This window comes from Opisthocomus hoazin, chromosome 12 (assembly GCF_030867145.1).
Source record: "Opisthocomus hoazin isolate bOpiHoa1 chromosome 12, bOpiHoa1.hap1, whole genome shotgun sequence".
NCBI classification, from domain to species: Eukaryota; Metazoa; Chordata; class Aves; order Opisthocomiformes; family Opisthocomidae; genus Opisthocomus; species Opisthocomus hoazin.
Window position 1 is genome coordinate 27,437,854 of NC_134425.1, and position 26,521 is coordinate 27,464,374.

Below are 26,521 nucleotides of genomic sequence, written 5' to 3' on the forward strand. Positions count from 1 at the left end.
TGTTCACATTTTCGGAGCAGGGCTGCCGGAGGCGCCCGGCACGGACCACCTAAGCTACGTTTGAGGTTTGAGGGGGCAAGACAAGCAAGCAGCCCCAGTCTCTGTGCCTCTGTGCGAGCAGTGCCATGGGCAGATGAGGCTGAGCAACAGCTTTCCAGGCTAGCTCTTTCTGCCTGCGAGCTATCTGCAGACGTTCGCATTTTCGGAGCAGGGCTGCCGGAGGCGCCCGGCACGGACCACCTAAGCTACGTTTGAATTTTCAGGGGGCAAGACAAGCAAGCAGCCCCAGTCTCTGTGCCTCTGTGCGAGCAGTGCCATGGGCAGATGAGGCTGAGCAACAGCTTTCCAGGCTAGATCTTTCTGGCTGCGAGCTATCTGCAGACGTTTGCATTTTCGGAGCAGGGCTGACACAGGCGCCCGGCACGGACCACCTAAGCTACGTTTGAAGTTTGAGGGGGCAAGACAAGCAAGCAGCCCCAGTCTCTGTGCCTCTGTGCGAGCAGTGCCATGGGCAGATGAGGCTGAGCAACAGCTTTCCAGGCTAGCTCTTTCTGCCTGCGAGCTATCTGCAGACGTTCGCATTTTCCGAGCAGGGCTGCCGGAAGCGCGCGGCACAGACCACCAAAGCTACGTTTGAAGTTTGAGGGGACAAGACAAGCAAGCAGCCCCAGTCTCTGTGCCTCTGTGCAAGCAGTGCCATGGGCAGATGAGGCTGAGCAACAGCTTTCCAGGCTAGCACTTTCTGCCTGCGAGCTATCTGCAGACGTTCGCTTTTTCGGTGCAGGGCTACCGGACGCGCCCGGCACGGACCACCTAAGCTACGTTGGAAGTTTGAGGGCACAAGACAAGCAAGCAGCCCCAGTCTCTGTGCCTCTGTGCGAGCAGTGCCATGGGCACATGAGGCTGAGCAACAGCTTTCCAGGCTAGCTCTTTCTGCCTGCGAGCTATCTGCAGACGTTCGCATTTTCGGAGCAGGGCTGCCGGAGGCGCCCGGCACGGACCACCTAAGCTATGTTTGAAGTTTGAGGGGGTAAGACAAGCAAGCAGCCCCACTCTCTGTGCCTCTGTGCGAGCAGTGCCATGGGCAGATGAGGCTGAGCAACAGCTTTCCAGGCTAGCTCTTTCTGCCTGCGAGCTATCTGCAGACGTTCGCATTTTCGGAGCAGGGCTGACGGAGGCGCCCGGCACAAACAGCCAAAAGATACGTTTGAAGTTTGAGGGGACAAGACAAGCAAGCAGCCCCAGTCTCTGTGCCTCTGTGCGAGCAGTGCCATGGGCAGATGAGGCTGAGCAACAGCTTTCCAGGCTAGCTCTTTCTGCCTGCGAGCTATCTGCAGACGTTTGCATTTTCGGAGCGGGGCTGACACAGGCGCCCGGCACGGACCACCTAAGCTACATTTGAAGTTTGAGGGGGCAAGACAAGCAAGCAGCCCCAGTCACTGTGCCTCTGTGCGAGCAGTGCCATGGGCAGATGAGGCTGAGCAACAGCTTTCCAGGCTAGCTCTTTCTGCCTGCGAGCTATCTGCAGACGTTCGCATTTTCGGAGCAGGGCTGCCGGAGGCTCCCGGCACGGACCACCTAAGCTACGTTAGAAGTTTGAGGGGACAAGACAAGCAAGCAGCCCCAGTCTCTGTGCCTCTGTGCGAGCAGTGGCATGGGCAGATGAGGCTGAGCAACAGCTTTCCAGGCTAGCACTTTCTGCCTGCGAGCTATCTGCAGACGTTCGCATTTTCGGAGCAGGGCTGACGGAGGCGCAAGCACAGACCACCTAAGCTACGTTTGAAGTTTCAGGGGGCAAGACAAGCAAGCAGCCCCAGTCTCTGTGCCTCTGTGCGAGCAGTGCCATGGGCAGATGAGGCTGAGCAACAGCTTTCCAGGCTAGCTCTTTCTGCCTGCGAGCTATCTGCAGACGTTCGCATTTTTGGAGCAGGGCTGCCGGAGGCGCCCGGCACGGACCACCTAAGCTACGTTTGAAGTTTGAGGGGACAAGACAAGCAAGCAGCCCCAGTCTCTGTGCCTCTGTGCTACCAGTGCCATGGGCAGATGAGGCTGAGCAACAGCTTTCCAGGCTAGCTCTTTCTGCCTGCGAGCTATCTGCAGACGTTTGCATTTTCGGAGCAGGGCTGCCGGAGGCTCCCGGCACGGACCACCTAAGCTACGTTTGAAGTTTGAGGGGGCAAGAGAAGCAAGCAGCCCCAGTCTCTGTGCCTCTGTGCGAGCAGTGCCATGGGCAGATGAGGCTGAGCAACAGCTTTCCAGGCTAGCTCTTTCTGCCTGCGAGCTATCTGCAGACGTTCGCATTTTCAAAGCAGGGCTGCCGGAGGCGCCCGGCACGGACCACCTAAGCTACGTTTGAATTTTCAGGGGGCAACACAAGCAAGCAGCCCCAGTCTCTGTGCCTCTGTGCGAGCAGTGCCATGGGCAGATGAGGCTGAGCAACAGCTTTCCAGGCTAGCTCTTTCTGCCTGCGAGCTATCTGCAGACGTTCGCATTTTCAGAGCAGGGCTGCCGGAGGCGCCCGTCACGGACCACCTAAGTTACGTTTGAAGTTTGAGGGGGCAAGACAAGCAAGCAGCCCCAGTCTCTGTGCCTCTGTGCGAGCAGTGCCATGGGCAGATGAGGCTGAGCAACAGCTTTCCAGGCTAGCTCTTTCTGCCTGCGAGCTATCTGCAGACTTTTGCATTTTCGGAGCAGGGCTGAGAAGTCGCCCGGCACAAACAGCCAAAAGAAACGTTTGAAGTTTGAGGGGACAAGACAAGCAAGCAGCCCCAGTCTCTGTGCCTCTGTGCGAGCAGTGCCATGGGCAGATGAGGCTGAGCAACAACTTTCCAGGCTAGCTCTTTCTGCCTGCGAGCTATCTGCAGACGTTTGCATTTTCGGAGCAGGGCTGACACAGGCGCCCGGCACGGACCACCTAAGCTACGTTTGAAGTTTGAGGGGGCAAGACAAGCAAGCAGCCCCAGTCTCTGTGCCTCTGTGCGAGCAGTGCCATGGGCAGATGAGGCTGAGCAACAGCTTTCCAGGCTAGCTCTTTCTGCCTGCGAGCTATCTGCAGACGTTCGCATTTTCAGAGCAGGGCTGCCGGAGGCGCCCGGCACAGACCACCAAAGTTAGTTTGAAGTTTGAGGCGACAAGACAAGCAAGCAGCCCCAGTCTCTGTGCCTCTGTGCGAGCAGTGCCATGGGCAGATGAGGCTGAGCAACAGCTTTCCAGGCTAGCTCTTTCTGCCTGCGAGCTATCTGCAGACGTTCGCATTTTTGGAGCAGGGCTGCCGGAGGCGCCCGGCACGGACAACCTAAGCTACGTTTGAAGTTTGAGGGGACAAGACAAGCAAGCAGCCCCAGTCTCTGTGCCTCTGTGCTACCAGTGCCATGGGCAGATGAGGCTGAGCAACAGCTTTCCAGGCTAGCTCTTTCTGCCTGCGAGCTATCTGCAGACGTTCGCATTTTCGGAGCAGGGCTGCCGGAGGCTCCCGGCACGGACCACCTAAGCTACGTTAGAAGTTTGAGGGGACAAGACAAGCAAGCAGCCCCAGTCTCTGTGCCTCTGTGCGAGCAGTGGCATGGGCAGATGAGGCTGAGCAACAGCTTTCCAGGCTAGCTCTTTCTGCCTGCGAGCTATCTGCAGACGTTCGCATTTTCGGAGCAGGGCTGACGGAGGCGCAAGCACAGACCACCTAAGCTACGTTTGAAGTTTCAGGGGGCAAGACAAGCAAGCAGCCCCAGTCTCTGTGCCTCTGTGCGAGCAGTGCCATGGGCAGATGAGGCTGAGCAACAGCTTTCCAGGCTAGCTCTTTCTGCCTGTGAGCTATCTGCAGACGTTCGCATTTTTGGAGCAGGGCTGCCGGAGGCGCCCGGCACGGACCACCTAAGCTACGTTTGAAGTTTGAGGGGACAAGACAAGCAAGCAGCCCCAGTCTCTGTGCCTCTGTGCGAGCAGTGCCATGGGCAGATGAGGCTGAGCAACAGCTTTCCAGGCTAGCTCTTTCTGCCTGCGATCTATCTGCAGACGTTTGCATTTTCGGAGCAGGGCTGCCAAAGTCGCCCGGCACAAACAGCCAAAAGAAACGTTTGAAATTTGAGGGGACAAAACAAGCAAGCAGCCCCAGTCTCTGTGCCTCTGTGCGAGCAGTGCCATGGGCAGATGAGGCTGAGCAACAGCTTTCCGGGCTAGCACTTTCTGCCTGCGAGCTATCTGCATATGTTCACATTTTCGGAGCAGGGCTGCCGGAGGCTCCCGGCACGGACCACCAAAGCTACGTTTGAAGTTTGAGGGGGCAAGAGAAGCAAGCAGCCCCAGTCTCTGTGCCTCTGTGCGAGCAGTGCCATGGGCAGATGAGGCTGAGCAACAGCTTTCCAGGCTAGCTCTTTCTGCCTGCGAGCTATCTGCAGACGTTCGCATTTTCAAAGCAGGGCTGCCGGAGGCGCCCGGCACGGACCACCTAAGCTACGTTTGAATTTTCAGGGGGCAACACAAGCAAGCAGCCCCAGTCTCTGTGCCTCTGTGCGAGCAGTGCCATGGGCAGATGAGGCTGAGCAACAGCTTTCCAGGCTAGCTCTTTCTGCCTGCGAGCTATCTGCAGACGTTCGCATTTTCAGAGCAGGGCTGCCGGAGGCGCCCGTCACGGACCACCTAAGCTACGTTTGAAGTTTGAGGGGGCAAGACAAGCAAGCAGCCCCAGTCTCTGTGCCTCTGTGCGAGCAGTGCCATGGGCAGATGACGCTGAGCAACAGCTTTCCAGGCTAGCTCTTTCTGCCTGCGAGCTATCTGCAGACGTTCGCATTTTCGGAGCAGGGCTGCCGGAGGCGCCCGGCACGGACCACCTAAGCTACGTTTGAAGTTTCAGGGGGCAAGACAAGCAAGCAGCCCCAGTCTCTGTGCCTCTGTGCGAGCAGTGGCATGGGCAGATGAGGCTGAGCAACAGCTTTCCAGGCTAGCTCTTTCTGCCTGCGAGCTATCTGCAGACGTTCGCATTTTCGGAGCAGGGCTGACGGAGGCGCAAGCACAGACCACCTAAGCTACGTTTGAAGTTTCAGGGGGCAAGACAAGCAAGCAGCCCCAGTCTCTGTGCCTCTGTGCGACCAGTGCCATGGGCAGATGAGGCTGAGCAACAGCTTTCCAGGCTAGCTCTTTCTGCCTGCGAGCTATCTGCAGACGTTCGCATTTTTGGAGCAGGGCTGCCGGAGGCGCCCGGCACGGACCACCTAAGCTAAGTTTGAAGTTTGAGGGGACAAGACAAGCAAGCAGCCCCAGTCTCTGTGCCTCTGTGCGAGCAGTGCCATGGGCAGATGAGGCTGAGCAACAGCTTTCCAGGCTAGCTCTTTCTGCCTGCGAGCTATCTGCAGACTTTTGCATTTTCGGAGCAGGGCTGCCAAAGTCGCCCGGCACAAACAGCCAAAAGAAACGTTTGAAGTTTGAGGGGACAAGACAAGCAAGCAGCCCCAGTCTCTGTGCCTCTGTGCGAGCAGTGCCATGGGCAGATGAGGCTGAGCAACAGCTTTCCAGGCTAGCTCTTTCTGCCTGCGAGCTATCTGCAGACGTTCGCATTTTCGGAGCAGGGCTGCTGGAGGCGCCCGGCACGGACCACCTAAGCTACGTTTGAAGTTTGAGGGGGCAAGACAAGCAAGCAGCCCCAGTCTCTGTGCCTCTGTGCGAGCAGTGCCATGGGCAGATGAGGCTGAGCAACAGCTTTCCGGGCTAGCACTTTCTGCCTGCGAGCTATCTGCAGACGTTCGCATTTTCAGAGCAGGGCTGCCGGAGGCACCCACCATGGACCACCTAAGCTACGTTTGAAGTTTCAGGGGGCAAGACAAGCAAGCAGTCCCAGTCTCTGTGCCTCTGTGCGAGCAGTGCCATGGGCAGATGAGGCTGAGCAACAGCTTTCCAGGCTTGCTCTTTCTGCCTGCGACCTATCTGCAGACGTTCGCATTTTCGGAGCAGGGCTGCCAAAGGCGCCCGGCACAAACAGCCAAAAGAAACGTTAGAAGTTTGAGGGGACAAGACAAGCAAGCAGCCCCAGTCTCTGTGCCTCTGTGCGAGCAGTGCCATGGGCAGATGAGGCTGAGCAACAACTTTCCAGGCTAGATCTTTCTGGCTGCGAGCTATCTGCAGACGTTTGCATTTTCGGAGCAGGGCTGACACAGGCGCCCGGCACGGACCACCTAAGCTACGTTTGAAGTTTGAGGGGGCAAGACAAGCAAGCAGCCCCAGTCTCTGTGCCTCTGTGCGAGCAGTGCCATGGGCAGATGAGGCTGAGCAACAGCTTTCCAGGCTAGCTGTTTCTGCCTGCGAGCTATCTGCAGACGTTCGCATTTTCAGAGCAGGGCTGCCGGAGGCGCCCGGCACAGACCACCAAAGTTACGTTTGAAGTTTGAGGCGACAAGACAAGCAAGCAGCCCCAGTCTCTGTGCCTCTGTGCGAGCAGTGCCATGGGCAGATGAGGCTGAGCAACAGCTTTCCAGGCTAGCTCTTTCTGCCTGCGAGCTATCTGCAGACGTTCGCATTTTCGGAGCAGGGCTGCCGGAGGCTCCCGGCACGGACCACCTAAGCTACGTTTGAAGTTTGAGGGGGCAAGACAAGCAAGCAGCCCCAGTCTCTGTGCCTCTGTGCGAGCAGTGCCATGGGCAGATGAGGCTGAGCAAAAGCTTTCCAGGCTAGCACTTTCTGCCTGCGAGCTATCTGCAGACGTTCGCATTTTCGGAGCAGGGCTGCCGGAGGCACCCGGCACAGACCACCTAAGCTACGTTGGAAGTTTGAGGGCACAAGACAAGCAAGCAGCCCCAGTCTCTGTGCCTCTGTGCGACCAGTGCCATGGGCAGATGAGGCTGAGCAACAGCTTTCCAGGCTAGCTCTTTCTGCCTGCGAGCTATCTGCAGACGTTCGCATTTTCGGAGCAGGGCTGACACAGGCGCCCGGCACGGACCACCTAAGCTATGTTTGAAGTTTGAGGGGACAAGACAAGCAAGCAGCCCCAGTCTCTGTGCCTCTGTGCGAGCAGTGCCATGGGCAGATGAGGCTGAGCAACAGCTTTCCAGGCTAGCTCTTTCTGCCTGCGACCTATCTGCAGACGTTCGCATTTTTGGAGCAGGGCTGCCGGAGGCGCCTGGCACGGACCACCTAAGCTACGTTTGAAGTTTGAGGGGACAAGACAAGCAAGCAGCCCCAGTCTCTGTGCCTCTGTGCGAGCAGTGCCATGGGCAGATGAGGCTGAGCAACAGCTTTCCAGGCTAGCTCTTTCTGCCTGCGAGCTATCTGCAGACGTTCGCATTTTCGGAGCAGGGCTGCCGGAGGCGCCTGGCACGGACCACCTAAGGTACGTTTGAAGTTTCAGGGGGCAAGAAAAGCAAGCAGCCCCAGTCTCTGTGCCTCTGTGCGAGCAGTGGCATGGGCAGATGAGGCTGAGCAACAGCTTTCCAGGCTAGCTCTTTCTGCCTGCGAGCTATCTGCAGACGTTCGCATTTTTGGAGCAGGGCTGACGGAGGCGCCCGGCACGGACCACCTAAGCTACGTTTGAAGTTTGAGGGGGCAAGACAAGAAAGCAGAACCAGTCTCTGTGCCTCTGTGCGAGCAGTGCCATGGGCAGATGAGGCTGAGCAACAGCTTTCCAGGCTAGCTCTTTCTGCCTGCGAGCTATCTGCAGACGTTCGCATTTTTGGAGCAGGGCTGCCGGAGGCGCCCGTCACGGACCACCTAAGCTACGTTTGAAGTTTGAGGGCACAAGACAAGCAAGCAGCCCCAGTCTCTGTGCCTCTGTGCGAGCAGTGCCATGGGCAGATGAGGCTGAGCAACAGCTTTCCAGGCTAGCTCTTTCTGCCTGCGAGCTATCTGCAGACTTTTGCATTTTCGGAGCAGGGCTGCCAAAGTCGCCCGGCACAAACAGCCAAAAGATACGCTTGAAGTTTGAGGGGACAAGACAAGCAAGCAGCCCCAGTCTCTGTGCCTCTGTGCGAGCAGTGCCATGGGCAGATGAGGCTGAGCAACAGCTTTCAAGGCTAGCTCTTTCTGCCTGCAAGCTATCTGCAGACGTTCGCATTTTCAAAGCAGGGCTGCAGGAGGCGCCCGGCACGGACCACCTAAGCTACGTTTGAATTTCCAGGGGGCAAGACAAGCAAGCAGCCCCAGTCTCTGTGCCTCTGTGCGAGCAGTGCCATGGGCAGATGAGGCTGAGCAACAGCTTTCCAGGCTAGCTCTTTCTGCCTGCGAGCTATCTGCAGACGTTCGCATTTTCAGAGCAGGGCTGCCGGAGGCGCCCGGCACGGACCACCTAAGCAACGTTTGAAGTTTCAGGGGGCAAGACAAGCAAGCAGCCCCAGTCTCTGTGCCTCTGTGCGAGCAGTGCCATGGGCAGATGAGGCTGAGCAACAGCTTTCCAGGCTAGCTCTTTCTGCCTGCGACCTATCTGCAGACGTTCGCATTTTCGGAGCAGGGCTGCCGGAGGCGCCCAGCACAGACCACCTAAGCTATGTTTGAAGTTTGAGGGGACAAGACAAGCAAGCAGCCCCAGTCTCTGTGCCTCTGTGCGAGCAGTGCCATGGGCAGATGAGGCTGAGCAACAGCTTTCCAGGCTAGCTCTTTCTGCCTGCGAGCTATCTGCAGACGTTCGCATTTTTGGAGCAGGGCTCCGGAGGCGCCCGGCACGGACCACCTAAACTACGTTTGAAGTTTGAGGGGACAAGACAAGCAAGCAGCCCCAGTCTCTGTGCCTCTGTGCGACCAGTGCCATGGGCAGATGAGGCTGAGCAACAGCTTTCCAGGCTAGCTCTTTCTGCCTGCGAGCTATCTGCAGACGTTTGCATTTTCGGAGCAGGGCTGACAAAGTCGCCCGGCACAAACAGCCAAAAGAAACTTTTGAAGTTTGAGGGGACAAGACAAGCAAGCATCCCCAGTCTCTGTGCCTCTGTGCGAGCAGTGCCATGGGCACATGAGGCTGAGCAACAGCTTTCCAGGCTAGATCTTTCTGCCTGCGAGCTATCTGCAGACGTTCGCATTTTCAGAGCAGGGCTGCCGGAGGCGCCCGGCACGGACCACCTAAGCTACGTTTGAAGTTTGAGGGGGCAAGGCAAGCAAGCAGCCCCAGTCTCTGTGCCTCTGTGCGAGTAGTGCCATGGGCAGATGAGGCTGAGCAACAGCTTTCCAGGCTAGCACTTTCTGCCTGCGAGCTATCTGCAGACGTTCGCATTTTCGGAGCAGGGCTGCCGGAGGCGCCCGGCACGGACCACCTAAGCTACGTTTGAATTTTCAGGGGGCAAGACAAGCAAGCAGCCCCAGTCTCTGTGCCTCTGTGCGAGCAGTGCCATGGGCAGATGAGGCTGAGCAACAGCTTTCCAGGCTAGCTCTTTCTGCCTGCGAGCTATCTGCAGACGTTCGCATTTTCGGAGCAGGGCTGCCGGAGGCGCCCGGCACAAACAGCCAAAAGATACGTTTGAAGTTTGAGGGGACAAGACAAGCAAGCAGCCCCAGTCTCTGTGCCTCTGTGCGAGCAGTGCCATGGGCAGATGAGGCTGAGCAACAGCTTTCCAGGCTAGCTCTTTCTGCCTGCGAGCTATCTGCAGACGTTCGCATTTTCGGAGCAGGGCTGGCGGAGACGACCGACACGGACCACCTAAGATACATTTGAAGTTTGAGGGGACAAGACAAGCAAGCAGCCCCAGTCTCTGTGCCTCTGTGCGAGCAGTGCCATGGACAGATAAGGCTGAGCAACAGCTTTCCAGGCTAGCTCTTTCTGCCTGCGAGCTATCTGCAGACGTTCGCATTTTTGGAGCAGGGCTGCCGGAGGCGCCCGTCATGGACCACCTAAGATACGTTTGAAGTTTCAGGGGGCAGGAAAGCAAGCAGCCCCAGTCTCTGTGCTTCTGTGCGAGCAGTGCCATGGGCAGATGAGGCTGAGCAACAGCTTTCCAGGCTAGCTCTTTCTGCCTGCGAGCTATCTGCAGACGTTTGCATTTTCGGAGCGGGGCTGACACAGGCGCCCGGCACGGACCACCTAAGCTACATTTGAAGTTTGAGGGGGCAAGACAAGCAAGCAGCCCCAGTCACTGTGCCTCTGTGCGAGCAGTGCCATGGGCAGATGAGGCTGAGCAACAGCTTTCCAGGCTAGCTCTTTCTGCCTGCGAGCTATCTGCAGACGTTCGCATTTTCGGAGCAGGGCTGCCGGAGGCTCCCGGCACGGACCACCTAAGCTACGTTAGAAGTTTGAGGGGACAAGACAAGCAAGCAGCCCCAGTCTCTGTGCCTCTGTGCGAGCAGTGGCATGGGCAGATGAGGCTGAGCAACAGCTTTCCAGGCTAGCACTTTCTGCCTGCGAGCTATCTGCAGACGTTCGCATTTTCGGAGCAGGGCTGACGGAGGCGCAAGCACAGACCACCTAAGCTACGTTTGAAGTTTCAGGGGGCAAGACAAGCAAGCAGCCCCAGTCTCTGTGCCTCTGTGCGAGCAGTGCCATGGGCAGATGAGGCTGAGCAACAGCTTTCCAGGCTAGCTCTTTCTGCCTGCGAGCTATCTGCAGACGTTCGCATTTTTGGAGCAGGGCTGCCGGAGGCGCCCGGCACGGACCACCTAAGCTACGTTTGAAGTTTGAGGGGACAAGACAAGCAAGCAGCCCCAGTCTCTGTGCCTCTGTGCTACCAGTGCCATGGGCAGATGAGGCTGAGCAACAGCTTTCCAGGCTAGCTCTTTCTGCCTGCGAGCTATCTGCAGACGTTCGCATTTTCGGAGCAGGGCTGCCGGAGGCTCCCGGCACGGACCACCTAAGCTACGTTAGAAGTTTGAGGGGACAAGACAAGCAAGCAGCCCCAGTCTCTGTGCCTCTGTGCGAGCAGTGGCATGGGCAGATGAGGCTGAGCAACAGCTTTCCAGGCTAGCTCTTTCTGCCTGCGAGCTATCTGCAGACGTTCGCATTTTCGGAGCAGGGCTGACGGAGGCGCAAGCACAGACCACCTAAGCTACGTTTGAAGTTTCAGGGGGCAAGACAAGCAAGCAGCCCCAGTCTCTGTGCCTCTGTGCGAGCAGTGCCATGGGCAGATGAGGCTGAGCAACAGCTTTCCAGGCTAGCTCTTTCTGCCTGCGAGCTATCTGCAGACGTTCGCATTTTCAGAGCAGGGCTGCCGGAGGCGCCCGGCACGGACCACCTAAGCTACGTTTGAAGTTTGAGGGGACAAGACAAGCAAGCAGCCCCAGTCTCTGTGCCTCTGTGCGAGCAGTGCCATGGGCAGATGAGGCTGAGCAACAGCTTTCCAGGCTAGCTCTTTCTGCCTGCGAGCTATCTGCAGACGTTTGCATTTTCGGAGCAGGGCTGCCAAAGTCGCCCGGCACAAACAGCCAAAAGAAACGTTTGAAATTTGAGGGGACAAAACAAGCAAGCAGCCCCAGTCTCTGTGCCTCTGTGCGAGCAGTGCCATGGGCAGATGAGGCTGAGCAACAGCTTTCCGGGCTAGCACTTTCTGCCTGCGAGCTATCTGCATATGTTCACATTTTCGGAGCAGGGCTGCCGGAGGCTCCCGGCACGGACCACCTAAGCTACGTTTGAAGTTTGAGGGGGCAAGAGAAGCAAGCAGCCCCAGTCTCTGTGCCTCTGTGCGAGCAGTGCCATGGGCAGATGAGGCTGAGCAACAGCTTTCCAGGCTAGCTCTTTCTGCCTGCGAGCTATCTGCAGACGTTCGCATTTTCAAAGCAGGGCTGCCGGAGGCGCCCGGCACGGACCACCTAAGCTACGTTTGAATTTTCAGGGGGCAACACAAGCAAGCAGCCCCAGTCTCTGTGCCTCTGTGCGAGCAGTGCCATGGGCAGATGAGGCTGAGCAACAGCTTTCCAGGCTAGCTCTTTCTGCCTGCGAGCTATCTGCAGACGTTCGCATTTTCAGAGCAGGGCTGCCGGAGGCGCCCGTCACGGACCACCTAAGCTACATTTGAAGTTTGAGGGGGCAAGACAAGCAAGCAGCCCCAGTCTCTGTGCCTCTGTGCGAGCAGTGCCATGGGCAGATGAGGCTGAGCAACAGCTTTCCAGGCTAGCTCTTTCTGCCTGCGAGCTATCTGCAGACGTTCGCATTTTCGGAGCAGGGCTGCCGGAGGCGCCCGGCACGGACCACCTAAGCTACGTTTGAAGTTTCAGGGGGCAAGACAAGCAAGCAGCCCCAGTCTCTGTGCCTCTGTGCGAGCAGTGCCATGGGCAGATGAGGCTGAGCAACAGCTTTCCAGGCTAGCTCTTTCTGCCTGCGAGCTATCTGCAGACTTTTGCATTTTCGGAGCAGGGCTGCCAAAGTCGCCCGGCACAAACAGCCAAAAGAAACGTTTGAAGTTTGAGGGGACAAGACAAGCAAGCAGCCCCAGTCTCTGTGCCTCTGTGCGAGCAGTGCCATGGGCAGATGAGGCTGAGCAACAACTTTCCAGGCTAGCTCTTTCTGCCTGCGAGCTATCTGCAGACGTTTGCATTTTCGGAGCAGGGCTGACACAGGCGCCCGGCACGGACCACCTAAGCTACGTTTGAAGTTTGAGGGGGCAAGACAAGCAAGCAGCCCCAGTCTCTGTGCCTCTGTGCGAGCAGTGCCATGGGCAGATGAGGCTGAGCAACAGCTTTCCAGGCTAGCTCTTTCTGCCTGCGAGCTATCTGCAGACGTTCGCATTTTCAGAGCAGGGCTGCCGGAGGCGCCCGGCACAGACCACCAAAGTTAGTTTGAAGTTTGAGGCGACAAGACAAGCAAGCAGCCCCAGTCTCTGTGCCTCTGTGCGAGCAGTGCCATGGGCAGATGAGGCTGAGCAACAGCTTTCCAGGCTAGCTCTTTCTGCCTGCGAGCTATCTGCAGACGTTCGCATTTTTGGAGCAGGGCTGCCGGAGGCGCCCGGCACGGACCACCTAAGCTACGTTTGAAGTTTGAGGGGACAAGACAAGCAAGCAGCCCCAGTCTCTGTGCCTCTGTGCTACCAGTGCCATGGGCAGATGAGGCTGAGCAACAGCTTTCCAGGCTAGCTCTTTCTGCCTGCGAGCTATCTGCAGACGTTCGCATTTTCGGAGCAGGGCTGCCGGAGGCTCCCGGCACGGACCACCTAAGCTACGTTAGAAGTTTGAGGGGACAAGACAAGCAAGCAGCCCCAGTCTCTGTGCCTCTGTGCGAGCAGTGGCATGGGCAGATGAGGCTGAGCAACAGCTTTCCAGGCTAGCTCTTTCTGCCTGCGAGCTATCTGCAGACGTTCGCATTTTCGGAGCAGGGCTGACGGAGGCGCAAGCACAGACCACCTAAGCTACGTTTGAAGTTTCAGGGGGCAAGACAAGCAAGCAGCCCCAGTCTCTGTGCCTCTGTGCGAGCAGTGCCATGGGCAGATGAGGCTGAGCAACAGCTTTCCAGGCTAGCTCTTTCTGCCTGCGAGCTATCTGCAGACGTTCGCATTTTTGGAGCAGGGCTGCCGGAGGCGCCCGGCACGGACCACCTAAGCTACGTTTGAAGTTTGAGGGGACAAGACAAGCAAGCAGCCCCAGTCTCTGTGCCTCTGTGCGAGCAGTGCCATGGGCAGATGAGGCTGAGCAACAGCTTTCCAGGCTAGCTCTTTCTGCCTGCGAGCTATCTGCAGACGTTTGCATTTTCGGAGCAGGGCTGCCAAAGTCGCCCGGCACAAACAGCCAAAAGAAACGTTTGAAATTTGAGTGGACAAAACAAGCAAGCAGCCCCAGTCTCTGTGCCTCTGTGCGAGCAGTGCCATGGGCAGATGAGGCTGAGCAACAGCTTTCCGGGCTAGCACTTTCTGCCTGCGAGCTATCTGCATATGTTCACATTTTCGGAGCAGGGCTGCCGGAGGCTCCCGGCACGGACCACCTAAGCTACGTTTGAAGTTTGAGGGGGCAAGAGAAGCAAGCAGCCCCAGTCTCTGTGCCTCTGTGCGAGCAGTGCCATGGGCAGATGAGGCTGAGCAACAGCTTTCCAGGCTAGCTCTTTCTGCCTGCGAGCTATCTGCAGACGTTCGCATTTTTGGAGCAGGGCTGCCGGAGGCGCCCGGCACGGACCACCTAAGCTACGTTTGAAGTTTGAGGGGACAAGACAAGCAAGCAGCCCCAGTCTCTGTGCCTCTGTGCTACCAGTGCCATGGGCAGATGAGGCTGAGCAACAGCTTTCCAGGCTAGCTCTTTCTGCCTGCGAGCTATCTGCAGACGTTCGCATTTTCGGAGCAGGGCTGCCGGAGGCTCCCGGCACGGACCACCTAAGCTACGTTAGAAGTTTGAGGGGACAAGACAAGCAAGCAGCCCCAGTCTCTGTGCCTCTGTGCGAGCAGTGGCATGGGCAGATGAGGCTGAGCAACAGCTTTCCAGGCTAGCTCTTTCTGCCTGCGAGCTATCTGCAGACGTTCGCATTTTCGGAGCAGGGCTGACGGAGGCGCAAGCACAGACCACCTAAGCTACGTTTGAAGTTTCAGGGGGCAAGACAAGCAAGCAGCCCCAGTCTCTGTGCCTCTGTGCGAGCAGTGCCATGGGCAGATGAGGCTGAGCAACAGCTTTCCAGGCTAGCTCTTTCTGCCTGCGAGCTATCTGCAGACGTTCGCATTTTCAGAGCAGGGCTGCCGGAGGCGCCCGGCACGGACCACCTAAGCTACGTTTGAAGTTTGAGGGGACAAGACAAGCAAGCAGCCCCAGTCTCTGTGCCTCTGTGCGAGCAGTGCCATGGGCAGATGAGGCTGAGCAACAGCTTTCCAGGCTAGCTCTTTCTGCCTGCGAGCTATCTGCAGACGTTTGCATTTTCGGAGCAGGGCTGCCAAAGTCGCCCGGCACAAACAGCCAAAAGAAACGTTTGAAATTTGAGGGGACAAAACAAGCAAGCAGCCCCAGTCTCTGTGCCTCTGTGCGAGCAGTGCCATGGGCAGATGAGGCTGAGCAACAGCTTTCCGGGCTAGCACTTTCTGCCTGCGAGCTATCTGCATATGTTCACATTTTCGGAGCAGGGCTGCCGGAGGCTCCCGGCACGGACCACCTAAGCTACGTTTGAAGTTTGAGGGGGCAAGAGAAGCAAGCAGCCCCAGTCTCTGTGCCTCTGTGCGAGCAGTGCCATGGGCAGATGAGGCTGAGCAACAGCTTTCCAGGCTAGCTCTTTCTGCCTGCGAGCTATCTGCAGACGTTCGCATTTTCAAAGCAGGGCTGCCGGAGGCGCCCGGCACGGACCACCTAAGCTACGTTTGAATTTTCAGGGGGCAACACAAGCAAGCAGCCCCAGTCTCTGTGCCTCTGTGCGAGCAGTGCCATGGGCAGATGAGGCTGAGCAACAGCTTTCCAGGCTAGCTCTTTCTGCCTGCGAGCTATCTGCAGACGTTCGCATTTTCAGAGCAGGGCTGCCGGAGGCGCCCGTCACGGACCACCTAAGCTACATTTGAAGTTTGAGGGGGCAAGACAAGCAAGCAGCCCCAGTCTCTGTGCCTCTGTGCGAGCAGTGCCATGGGCAGATGAGGCTGAGCAACAGCTTTCCAGGCTAGCTCTTTCTGCCTGCGAGCTATCTGCAGACGTTCGCATTTTCGGAGCAGGGCTGCCGGAGGCGCCCGGCACGGACCACCTAAGCTACGTTTGAAGTTTCAGGGGGCAAGACAAGCAAGCAGCCCCAGTCTCTGTGCCTCTGTGCGAGCAGTGCCATGGGCAGATGAGGCTGAGCAACAGCTTTCCAGGCTAGCTCTTTCTGCCTGCGAGCTATCTGCAGACTTTTGCATTTTCGGAGCAGGGCTGCCAAAGTCGCCCGGCACAAACAGCCAAAAGAAACGTTTGAAGTTTGAGGGGACAAGACAAGCAAGCAGCCCCAGTCTCTGTGCCTCTGTGCGAGCAGTGCCATGGGCAGATGAGGCTGAGCAACAACTTTCCAGGCTAGCTCTTTCTGCCTGCGAGCTATCTGCAGACGTTTGCATTTTCGGAGCAGGGCTGACACAGGCGCCCGGCACGGACCACCTAAGCTACGTTTGAAGTTTGAGGGGGCAAGACAAGCAAGCAGCCCCAGTCTCTGTGCCTCTGTGCGAGCAGTGCCATGGGCAGATGAGGCTGAGCAACAGCTTTCCAGGCTAGCTCTTTCTGCCTGCGAGCTATCTGCAGACGTTCGCATTTTCAGAGCAGGGCTGCCGGAGGCGCCCGGCACAGACCACCAAAGTTAGTTTGAAGTTTGAGGCGACAAGACAAGCAAGCAGCCCCAGTCTCTGTGCCTCTGTGCGAGCAGTGCCATGGGCAGATGAGGCTGAGCAACAGCTTTCCAGGCTAGCTCTTTCTGCCTGCGAGCTATCTGCAGACGTTCGCATTTTTGGAGCAGGGCTGCCGGAGGCGCCCGGCACGGACCACCTAAGCTACGTTTGAAGTTTGAGGGGACAAGACAAGCAAGCAGCCCCAGTCTCTGTGCCTCTGTGCTACCAGTGCCATGGGCAGATGAGGCTGAGCAACAGCTTTCCAGGCTAGCTCTTTCTGCCTGCGAGCTATCTGCAGACGTTCGCATTTTCGGAGCAGGGCTGCCGGAGGCTCCCGGCACGGACCACCTAAGCTACGTTAGAAGTTTGAGGGGACAAGACAAGCAAGCAGCCCCAGTCTCTGTGCCTCTGTGCGAGCAGTGGCATGGGCAGATGAGGCTGAGCAACAGCTTTCCAGGCTAGCTCTTTCTGCCTGCGAGCTATCTGCAGACGTTCGCATTTTCGGAGCAGGGCTGACGGAGGCGCAAGCACAGACCACCTAAGCTACGTTTGAAGTTTCAGGGGGCAAGACAAGCAAGCAGCCCCAGTCTCTGTGCCTCTGTGCGAGCAGTGCCATGGGCAGATGAGGCTGAGCAACAGCTTTCCAGGCTAGCTCTTTCTGCCTGCGAGCTATCTGCAGACGTTCGCATTTTTGGAGCAGGGCTGCCGGAGGCGCCCGGCACGGACCACCTAAGCTACGTTTGAAGTTTGAGGGGACAAGACAAGCAAGCAGCCCCAGTCTCTGTGCCTCTGTGCGAGCAGTGCCATGGGCAGATGAGGCTGAGCAACAGCTTTCCAGGCTAGCTCTTTCTGCCTGCGAGCTATCTGCAGACGTTTGCATTTTCGGAGCAGGGCTGCCAAAGTCGCCCGGCACAAACAGCCAAAAGAAACGTTTGAAATTTGAGTGGACAAAACAAGCAAGCAGCCCCAGTCTCTGTGCCTCTGTGCGAGCAGTGCCATGGGCAGATGAGGCTGAGCAACAGCTTTCCGGGCTAGCACTTTCTGCCTGCGAGCTATCTGCATATGTTCACATTTTCGGAGCAGGGCTGCCGGAGGCTCCCGGCACGGACCACCTAAGCTACGTTTGAAGTTTGAGGGGGCAAGAGAAGCAAGCAGCCCCAGTCTCTGTGCCTCTGTGCGAGCAGTGCCATGGGCAGATGAGGCTGAGCAACAGCTTTCCAGGCTAGCTCTTTCTGCCTGCGAGCTATCTGCAGACGTTCGCATTTTCAAAGCAGGGCTGCCGGAGGCGCCCGGCACGGACCACCTAAGCTACGTTTGAATTTTCAGGGGGCAACACAAGCAAGCAGCCCCAGTCTCTGTGCCTCTGTGCGAGCAGTGCCATGGGCAGATGAGGCTGAGCAACAGCTTTCCAGGCTAGCTCTTTCTGCCTGCGAGCTATCTGCAGACGTTCGCATTTTCAGAGCAGGGCTGCCGGAGGCGCCAAGCACAGACCACCTAAGCTACGTTTGAAGTTTCAGGGGGCAAGACAAGCAAGCAGCCCCAGTCTCTGTGCCTCTGTGCGAGCAGTGCCATGGGCAGATGACGCTGAGCAACAGCTTTCCAGGCTAGCTCTTTCTGCCTGCGAGCTATCTGCAGACGTTCGCATTTTCGGAGCAGGGCTGCCGGAGGCGCCCGGCACGGACCACCTAAGCTACGTTTGAAGTTTCAGGGGGCAAGACAAGCAAGCAGCCCCAGTCTCTGTGCCTCTGTGCGAGCAGTGCCATGGGCAGATGAGGCTGAGCAACAGCTTTCCAGGCTAGCTCTTTCTGCCTGCGAGCTATCTGCAGACGTTCGCATTTTCGGAGCAGGGCTGACGGAGGCGCAAGCACAGACCACCTAAGCTACGTTTGAAGTTTCAGGGGGCAAGACAAGCAAGCAGCCCCAGTCTCTGTGCCTCTGTGCGAGCAGTGCCATGGGCAGATGAGGCTGAGCAACAGCTTTCCAGGCTAGCTCTTTCTGCCTGCGAGCTATCTGCAGACGTTCGCATTTTTGGAGCAGGGCTGCCGGAGGCGCCCGGCACGGACCACCTAAGCTACGTTTGAAGTTTGAGGGGACAAGACAAGCAAGCAGCCCCAGTCTCTGTGCCTCTGTGCGAGCAGTGCCATGGGCAGATGAGGCTGAGCAACAGCTTTCCAGGCTAGCTCTTTCTGCCTGCGAGCTATCTGCAGACTTTTGCATTTTCGGAGCAGGGCTGCCAAAGTCGCCCGGCACAAACAGCCAAAAGAAACGTTTGAAGTTTCAGGGGGCAAGACAAGCAAGCAGCCCCAGTCTCTGTGCCTCTGTGCGAGCAGTGCCATGGGCAGATGAGGCTGAGCAACAGCTTTCCAGGCTAGCTCTTTCTGCCTGCGAGCTATCTGCAGACGTTCGCATTTTCGGAGCAGGGCTGCTGGAGGCGCCCGGCACGGACCACCTAAGCTACGTTTGAAGTTTGAGGGGGCAAGACAAGCAAGCAGCCCCAGTCTCTGTGCCTCTGTGCGAGCAGTGCCATGGGCAGATGAGGCTGAGCAACAGCTTTCCGGGCTAGCACTTTCTGCCTGCGAGCTATCTGCAGACGTTCGCATTTTCAGAGCAGGGCTGCCGGAGGCACCCACCATGGACCACCTAAGCTACGTTTGAAGTTTCAGGGGGCAAGACAAGCAAGCAGTCCCAGTCTCTGTGCCTCTGTGCGAGCAGTGCCATGGGCAGATGAGGCTGAGCAACAGCTTTCCAGGCTTGCTCTTTCTGCCTGCGACCTATCTGCAGACGTTCGCATTTTCGGAGCAGGGCTGCCAAAGGCGCCCGGCACAAACAGCCAAAAGAAACGTTAGAAGTTTGAGGGGACAAGACAAGCAAGCAGCCCCAGTCTCTGTGCCTCTGTGCGAGCAGTGCCATGGGCAGATGAGGCTGAGCAACAACTTTCCAGGCTAGATCTTTCTGGCTGCGAGCTATCTGCAGACGTTTGCATTTTCGGAGCAGGGCTGACACAGGCGCCCGGCACGGACCACCTAAGCTACGTTTGAAGTTTGAGGGGGCAAGACAAGCAAGCAGCCCCAGTCTCTGTGCCTCTGTGCGAGCAGTGCCATGGGCAGATGAGGCTGAGCAACAGCTTTCCAGGCTAGCTGTTTCTGCCTGCGAGCTATCTGCAGACGTTCGCATTTTCAGAGCAGGGCTGCCGGAGGCGCCCGGCACAGACCACCAAAGTTACGTTTGAAGTTTGAGGCGACAAGACAAGCAAGCAGCCCCAGTCTCTGTGCCTCTGTGCGAGCAGTGCCATGGGCAGATGAGGCTGAGCAACAGCTTTCCAGGCTAGCTCTTTCTGCCTGCGAGCTATCTGCAGACGTTCGCATTTTCGGAGCAGGGCTGCCGGAGGCGCCCGGCACGGACCACCTAAGCTACGTTTGAAGTTTGAGGGGGCAAGACAAGCAAGCAGCCGCAGTCTCTGTGCCTCTGTGCGAGCAGTGCCATGGGCAGATGAGGCTGAGCAAAAGCTTTCCAGGCTAGCTCTTTCTGCCTGCGAGCTATCTGCAGACGTTCGCATTTTCGGAGCAGGGCTGCCGGAGGCACCCGGCACAGACCACCTAAGCTACGTTGGAAGTTTGAGGGCACAAGACAAGCAAGCAGCCCCAGTCTCTGTGCCTCTGTTCGACCAGTGCCATGGGCAGATGAGGCTGAGCAACAGCTTTCCAGGCTAGCACTTTCTGCCTGCGAGCTATCTGCAGACGTTCGCATTTTCGGAGCAGGGCTGACACAGGCGCCCGGCACGGACCACCTAAGCTATGTTTGAAGTTTGAGGGGACAAGACAAGCAAGCAGCCCCAGTCTCTGTGCCTCTGTGCGAGCAGTGCCATGGGCAGATGAGGCTGAGCAACAGCTTTCCAGGCTAGCTCTTTCTGCCTGCGAGCTATCTGCAGACGTTCGCATTTTTGGAGCAGGGCTGCCGGAGGCGCCTGGCACGGACCACCTAAGCTACGTTTGAAGTTTGAGGGGACAAGACAAGCAAGCAGCCCCAGTCTCTGTGCCTCTGTGCGAGCAGTGCCATGGGCAGATGAGGCTGAGCAACAGCTTTCCAGGCTAGCTCTTTCTGCCTGCGAGCTATCTGCAGACGTTCGCATTTTCGGAGCAGGGCTGCCGGAGGCGCCTGGCACGGACCACCTAAGGTACGTTTGAAGTTTCAGGGGGCAAGAAAAGCAAGCAGCCCCAGTCTCTGTGCCTCTGTGCGAGCAGTGGCATGGGCAGATGAGGCTGAGCAACAGCTTTCCAGGCTAGCTCTTTCTGCCTGCGAGCTATCTGCAGACGTTCGCATTTTTGGAGCAGGGCTGACGGAGGCGCCCGGCACGGACCACCTAAGCTACGTTTGAAGTTTGAGGGGACAAGACAAGAAAGCAGAACCAGTCTCTGTGCCTCTGTGCGAGCAGTGCCATGGGCAGATGAGGCTGAGCAACAGCTTTCCAGGCTAGCTCTTTCTGCCTGCGAGCTATCTGCAGACGTTCGCATTTTTGGAGCAGGGCTGCCGGAGGCGCCCGTCACGGACCACCTAAGCTACGTTTGAAGTTTGAGGGCACAAGACAAGCAAGCAGCCCCAGTCTCTGTGCCTCTGTGCGAGCAGTGCCATGGGCAGATGAGGCTGAGCAACAGCTTTCCAGGCTAGCTCTTTCTGCCTGCGAGCTATCTGCAGACTTTTGCATTTTCGGAGCAGGGCTGCCAAAGTCGCCCGGCACAAAGAGCCAAAAGATACGCTTGAAGTTTGAGGGGACAAGACAAGCAAGCAGCCCCAGTCTCTGTGCCTCTGTGCGAGCAGTGGCATGGGCAGATGAGGCTGAGCAACAGCTTTCCAGGCTAGCTCTTTCTGCCTGCGAGCTATCTGCAGACGTTCGCATTTTCGGAGCAGGGCTGACGGAGGCGCAAGCACAGACCACCTAAGCTACGTTTGAAGTTTCAGGGGGCAAGACAAGCAAGCAGCCCCAGTCTCTGTGCCTCTGTGCGAGCAGTGCCATGGGCAGATGAGGCTGAGCAACAGCTTTCCAGGCTAGCTCTTTCTGCCTGCGAGCTATCTGCAGACGTTCGCATTTTTGGAGCAGGGCTGCCGGAGGCGCCCGGCACGGACCACCTAAGCTACGTTTGAAGTTTGAGGGGACAAGACAAGCAAGCAGCCCCAGTCTCTGTGCCTCTGTGCGAGCAGTGCCATGGGCAGATGAGGCTGAGCAACAGCTTTCCAGGCTAGCTCTTTCTGCCTGCGAGCTATCTGCAGACTTTTGCATTTTCGGAGCAGGGCTGCCAAAGTCGCCCGGCACAAACAGCCAAAAGAAACGTTTGAAGTTTGAGGGGACAAGACAAGCAAGCAGCCCCAGTCTCTGTGCCTCTGTGCGAGCAGTGCCATGGGCAGATGAGGCTGAGCAACAGCTTTCCAGGCTAGCTCTTTCTGCCTGCGAGCTATCTGCAGACGTTCGCATTTTCGGAGCAGGGCTGCTGGAGGCGCCCGGCACGGACCACCTAAGCTACGTTTGAAGTTTGAGGGGGCAAGACAAGCAAGCAGCCCCAGTCTCTGTGCCTCTGTGCGAGCAGTGCCATGGGCAGATGAGGCTGAGCAACAGCTTTCCGGGCTAGCACTTTCTGCCTGCGAGCTATCTGCAGACGTTCGCATTTTCAGAGCAGGGCTGCCGGAGGCACCCACCATGGACCACCTAAGCTACGTTTGAAGTTTCAGGGGGCAAGACAAGCAAGCAGTCCCAGTCTCTGTGCCTCTGTGCGAGCAGTGCCATGGGCAGATGAGGCTGAGCAACAGCTTTCCAGGCTTGCTCTTTCTGCCTGCGACCTATCTGCAGACGTTCGCATTTTCGGAGCAGGGCTGCCAAAGGCGCCCGGCACAAACAGCCAAAAGAAACGTTAGAAGTTTGAGGGGACAAGACAAGCAAGCAGCCCCAGTCTCTGTGCCTCTGTGCGAGCAGTGCCATGGGCAGATGAGGCTGAGCAACAACTTTCCAGGCTAGATCTTTCTGGCTGCGAGCTATCTGCAGACGTTTGCATTTTCGGAGCAGGGCTGACACAGGCGCCCGGCACGGACCACCTAAGCTACGTTTGAAGTTTGAGGGGGCAAGACAAGCAAGCAGCCCCAGTCTCTGTGCCTCTGTGCGAGCAGTGCCATGGGCAGATGAGGCTGAGCAACAGCTTTCCAGGCTAGCTGTTTCTGCCTGCGAGCTATCTGCAGACGTTCGCATTTTCAGAGCAGGGCTGCCGGAGGCGCCCGGCACAGACCACCAAAGTTACGTTTGAAGTTTGAGGCGACAAGACAAGCAAGCAGCCCCAGTCTCTGTGCCTCTGTGCGAGCAGTGCCATGGGCAGATGAGGCTGAGCAACAGCTTTCCAGGCTAGCTCTTTCTGCCTGCGAGCTATCTGCAGACGTTCGCATTTTCGGAGCAGGGCTGCCGGAGGCTCCCGGCACGGACCACCTAAGCTACGTTTGAAGTTTGAGGGGGCAAGACAAGCAAGCAGCCCCAGTCTCTGTGCCTCTGTGCGAGCAGTGCCATGGGCAGATGAGGCTGAGCAAAAGCTTTCCAGGCTAGCACTTTCTGCCTGCGAGCTATCTGCAGACGTTCGCATTTTCGGAGCAGGGCTGCCGGAGGCACCCGGCACAGACCACCTAAGCTACGTTGGAAGTTTGAGGGCACAAGACAAGCAAGCAGCCCCAGTCTCTGTGCCTCTGTTCGACCAGTGCCATGGGCAGATGAGGCTGAGCAACAGCTTTCCAGGCTAGCACTTTCTGCCTGCGAGCTATCTGCAGACTTTTGCATTTTCGGAGCAGGGCTGCCAAAGTCGCCCGGCACAAAGAGCCAAAAGATACGCTTGAAGTTTGAGGGGACAAGACAAGCAAGCAGCCCCAGTCTCTGTGCCTCTGTGCGAGCAGTGGCATGGGCAGATGAGGCTGAGCAACAGCTTTCCAGGCTAGCTCTTTCTGCCTGCGAGCTATCTGCAGACTTTTGCATTTTCGGAGCAGGGCTGCCAAAGTCGCCCGGCACAAAGAGCCAAAAGATACGCTTGAAGTTTGAGGGGACAAGACAAGCAAGCAGCCCCAGTCTCTGTGCCTCTGTGCGAGCAGTGGCATGGGCAGATGAGGCTGAGCAACAGCTTTCCAGGCTAGCTCTTTCTGCCTGCGAGCTATCTGCAGACGTTCGCATTTTCGGAGCAGGGCTGACGGAGGCGCAAGCACAGACCACCTAAGCTACGTTTGAAGTTTCAGGGGGCAAGACAAGCAAGCAGCCCCAGTCTCTGTGCCTCTGTGCGAGCAGTGCCATGGGCAGATGAGGCTGAGCAACAGCTTTCCAGGCTAGCTCTTTCTGCCTGCGAGCTATCTGCAGACGTTCGCATTTTTGGAGCAGGGCTGCCGGAGGCGCCCGGCACGGACCACCTAAGCTACGTTTGAAGTTTGAGGGGACAAGACAAGCAAGCAGCCCCAGTCTCTGTGCCTCTGTGCGAGCAGTGCCATGGGCAGATGAGGCTGAGCAACAGCTTTCCAGGCTAGCTCTTTCTGCCTGCGAGCTATCTGCAGACGTTCGCATTTTCGGAGCAGGGCTGCTCGAGGCGCCCGGCACGGACCACCTAAGCTACGTTTGAAGTTTGAGGGGGCAAGACAAGCAAGCAGCCCCAGTCTCTGTGCCTCTGTGCGAGCAGTGCCATGGGCAGATGAGGCTGAGCAACAGCTTTCCGGGCTAGCACTTTCTGCCTGCGAGCTATCTGCAGACGTTCGCATTTTCAGAGCAGGGCTGCCGGAGGCACCCACCATGGACCACCTAAGCTACGTTTGAAGTTTCAGGGGGCAAGACAAGCAAGCAGTCCCAGTCTCTGTGCCTCTGTGCGAGCAGTGCCATGGGCAGATGAGGCTGAGCAACAGCTTTCCAGGCTTGCTCTTTCTGCCTGCGACCTATCTGCAGACGTTCGCATTTTCGGAGCAGGGCTGCCAAAGGCGCCCGGCACAAACAGCCAAAAGAAACATTAGAAGTTTGAGGGGACAAGACAAGCAAGCAGCCCCAGTCTCTGTGCCTCTGTGCGAGCAGTGCCATGGGCAGATGAGGCTGAGCAACAACTTTCCAGGCTAGATCTTTCTGGCTGCGAGCTATCTGCAGACGTTTGCATTTTCGGAGCAGGGCTGACACAGGCGCCCGGCACGGACCACCTAAGCTACGTTTGAAGTTTGAGGGGGCAAGACAAGCAAGCAGCCCCAGTCTCTGTGCCTCTGTGCGAGCAGTGCCATGGGCAGATGAGGCTGAGCAACAGCTTTCCAGGCTAGCTGTTTCTGCCTGCGAGCTATCTGCAGACGTTCGCATTTTCAGAGCAGGGCTGCCGGAGGCGCCCGGCACAGACCACCAAAGTTACGTTTGAAGTTTGAGGCGACAAGACAAGCAAGCAGCCCCAGTCTCTGTGCCTCTGTGCGAGCAGTGCCATGGGCAGATGAGGCTGAGCAACAGCTTTCCAGGCTAGCTCTTTCTGCCTGCGAGCTATCTGCAGACGTTCGCATTTTCGGAGCAGGGCTGCCGGAGGCTCCCGGCACGGACCACCTAAGCTACGTTTGAAGTTTGAGGGGGCAAGACAAGCAAGCAGCCCCAGTCTCTGTGCCTCTGTGCGAGCAGTGCCATGGGCAGATGAGGCTGAGCAAAAGCTTTCCAGGCTAGCACTTTCTGCCTGCGAGCTATCTGCAGACGTTCGCATTTTCGGAGCAGGGCTGCCGGAGGCACCCGGCACAGACCACCTAAGCTACGTTGGAAGTTTGAGGGCACAAGACAAGCAAGCAGCCCCAGTCTCTGTGCCTCTGTTCGACCAGTGCCATGGGCAGATGAGGCTGAGCAACAGCTTTCCAGGCTAGCACTTTCTGCCTGCGAGCTATCTGCAGACTTTTGCATTTTCGGAGCAGGGCTGCCAAAGTCGCCCGGCACAAAGAGCCAAAAGATACGCTTGAAGTTTGAGGGGACAAGAGAAGCAAGCAGCCCCAGTCTCTGTGCCTCTGTGCGAGCAGTGGCATGGGCAGATGAGGCTGAGCAACAGCTTTCCAGGCTAGCTCTTTCTGCCTGCGAGCTATCTGCAGACTTTTGCATTTTCGGAGCAGGGCTGCCAAAGTCGCCCGGCACAAACAGCCAAAAGAAACGTTTGAAGTTTGAGGGGACAAGACAAGCAAGCAGCCCCAGTCTCTGTGCCTCTGTGCGAGCAGTGGCATGGGCAGATGAGGCTGAGCAACAGCTTTCCAGGCTAGCTCTTTCTGCCTGCGAGCTATCTGCAGACGTTCGCATTTTCGGAGCAGGGCTGCTCGAGGCGCCTGGCACGGACCACCTATGCTACGTTTGAAGTTTGAGGGGGCAAGACAAGCAAGCAGCCCCAGTCTCTGTGCCTCTGTGCGAGCAGTGCCATGGGCAGATGAGGCTGAGCAACAGCTTTCCGGGCTAGCACTTTCTGCCTGCGAGCTATCTGCAGACGTTCGCATTTTCAGAGCAGGGCTGCCGGAGGCACCCACCATGGACCACCTAAGCTACGTTTGAAGTTTCAGGGGGCAAGACAAGCAAGCAGTCCCAGTCTCTGTGCCTCTGTGCGAGCAGTGCCATGGGCAGATGAGGCTGAGCAACAGCTTTCCAGGCTTGCTCTTTCTGCCTGCGACCTATCTGCAGACGTTCGCATTTTCGGAGCAGGGCTGCCAAAGGCGCCCGGCACAAACAGCCAAAAGAAACGTTAGAAGTTTGAGGGGACAAGACAAGCAAGCAGCCCCAGTCTCTGTGCCTCTGTGCGAGCAGTGCCATGGGCAGATGAGGCTGAGCAACAACTTTCCAGGCTAGATCTTTCTGGCTGCGAGCTATCTGCAGACGTTTGCATTTTCGGAGCAGGGCTGACACAGGCGCCCGGCACGGACCACCTAAGCTACGTTTGAAGTTTGAGGGGGCAAGACAAGCAAGCAGCCCCAGTCTCTGTGCCTCTGTGCGAGCAGTGCCATGGGCAGATGAGGCTGAGCAACAGCTTTCCAGGCTAGCTGTTTCTGCCTGCGAGCTATCTGCAGACGTTCGCATTTTCAGAGCAGGGCTGCCGGAGGCGCCCGGCACAGACCACCAAAGTTACGTTTGAAGTTTGAGGCGACAAGACAAGCAAGCAGCCCCAGTCTCTGTGCCTCTGTGCGAGCAGTGCCATGGGCAGATGAGGCTGAGCAACAGCTTTCCAGGCTAGCTCTTTCTGCCTGCGAGCTATCTGCAGACGTTCGCATTTTCGGAGCAGGGCTGCCGGAGGCTCCCGGCACGGACCACCTAAGCTACGTTTGAAGTTTGAGGGGGCAAGACAAGCAAGCAGCCCCAGTCTCTGTGCCTCTGTGCGAGCAGTGCCATGGGCAGATGAGGCTGAGCAAAAGCTTTC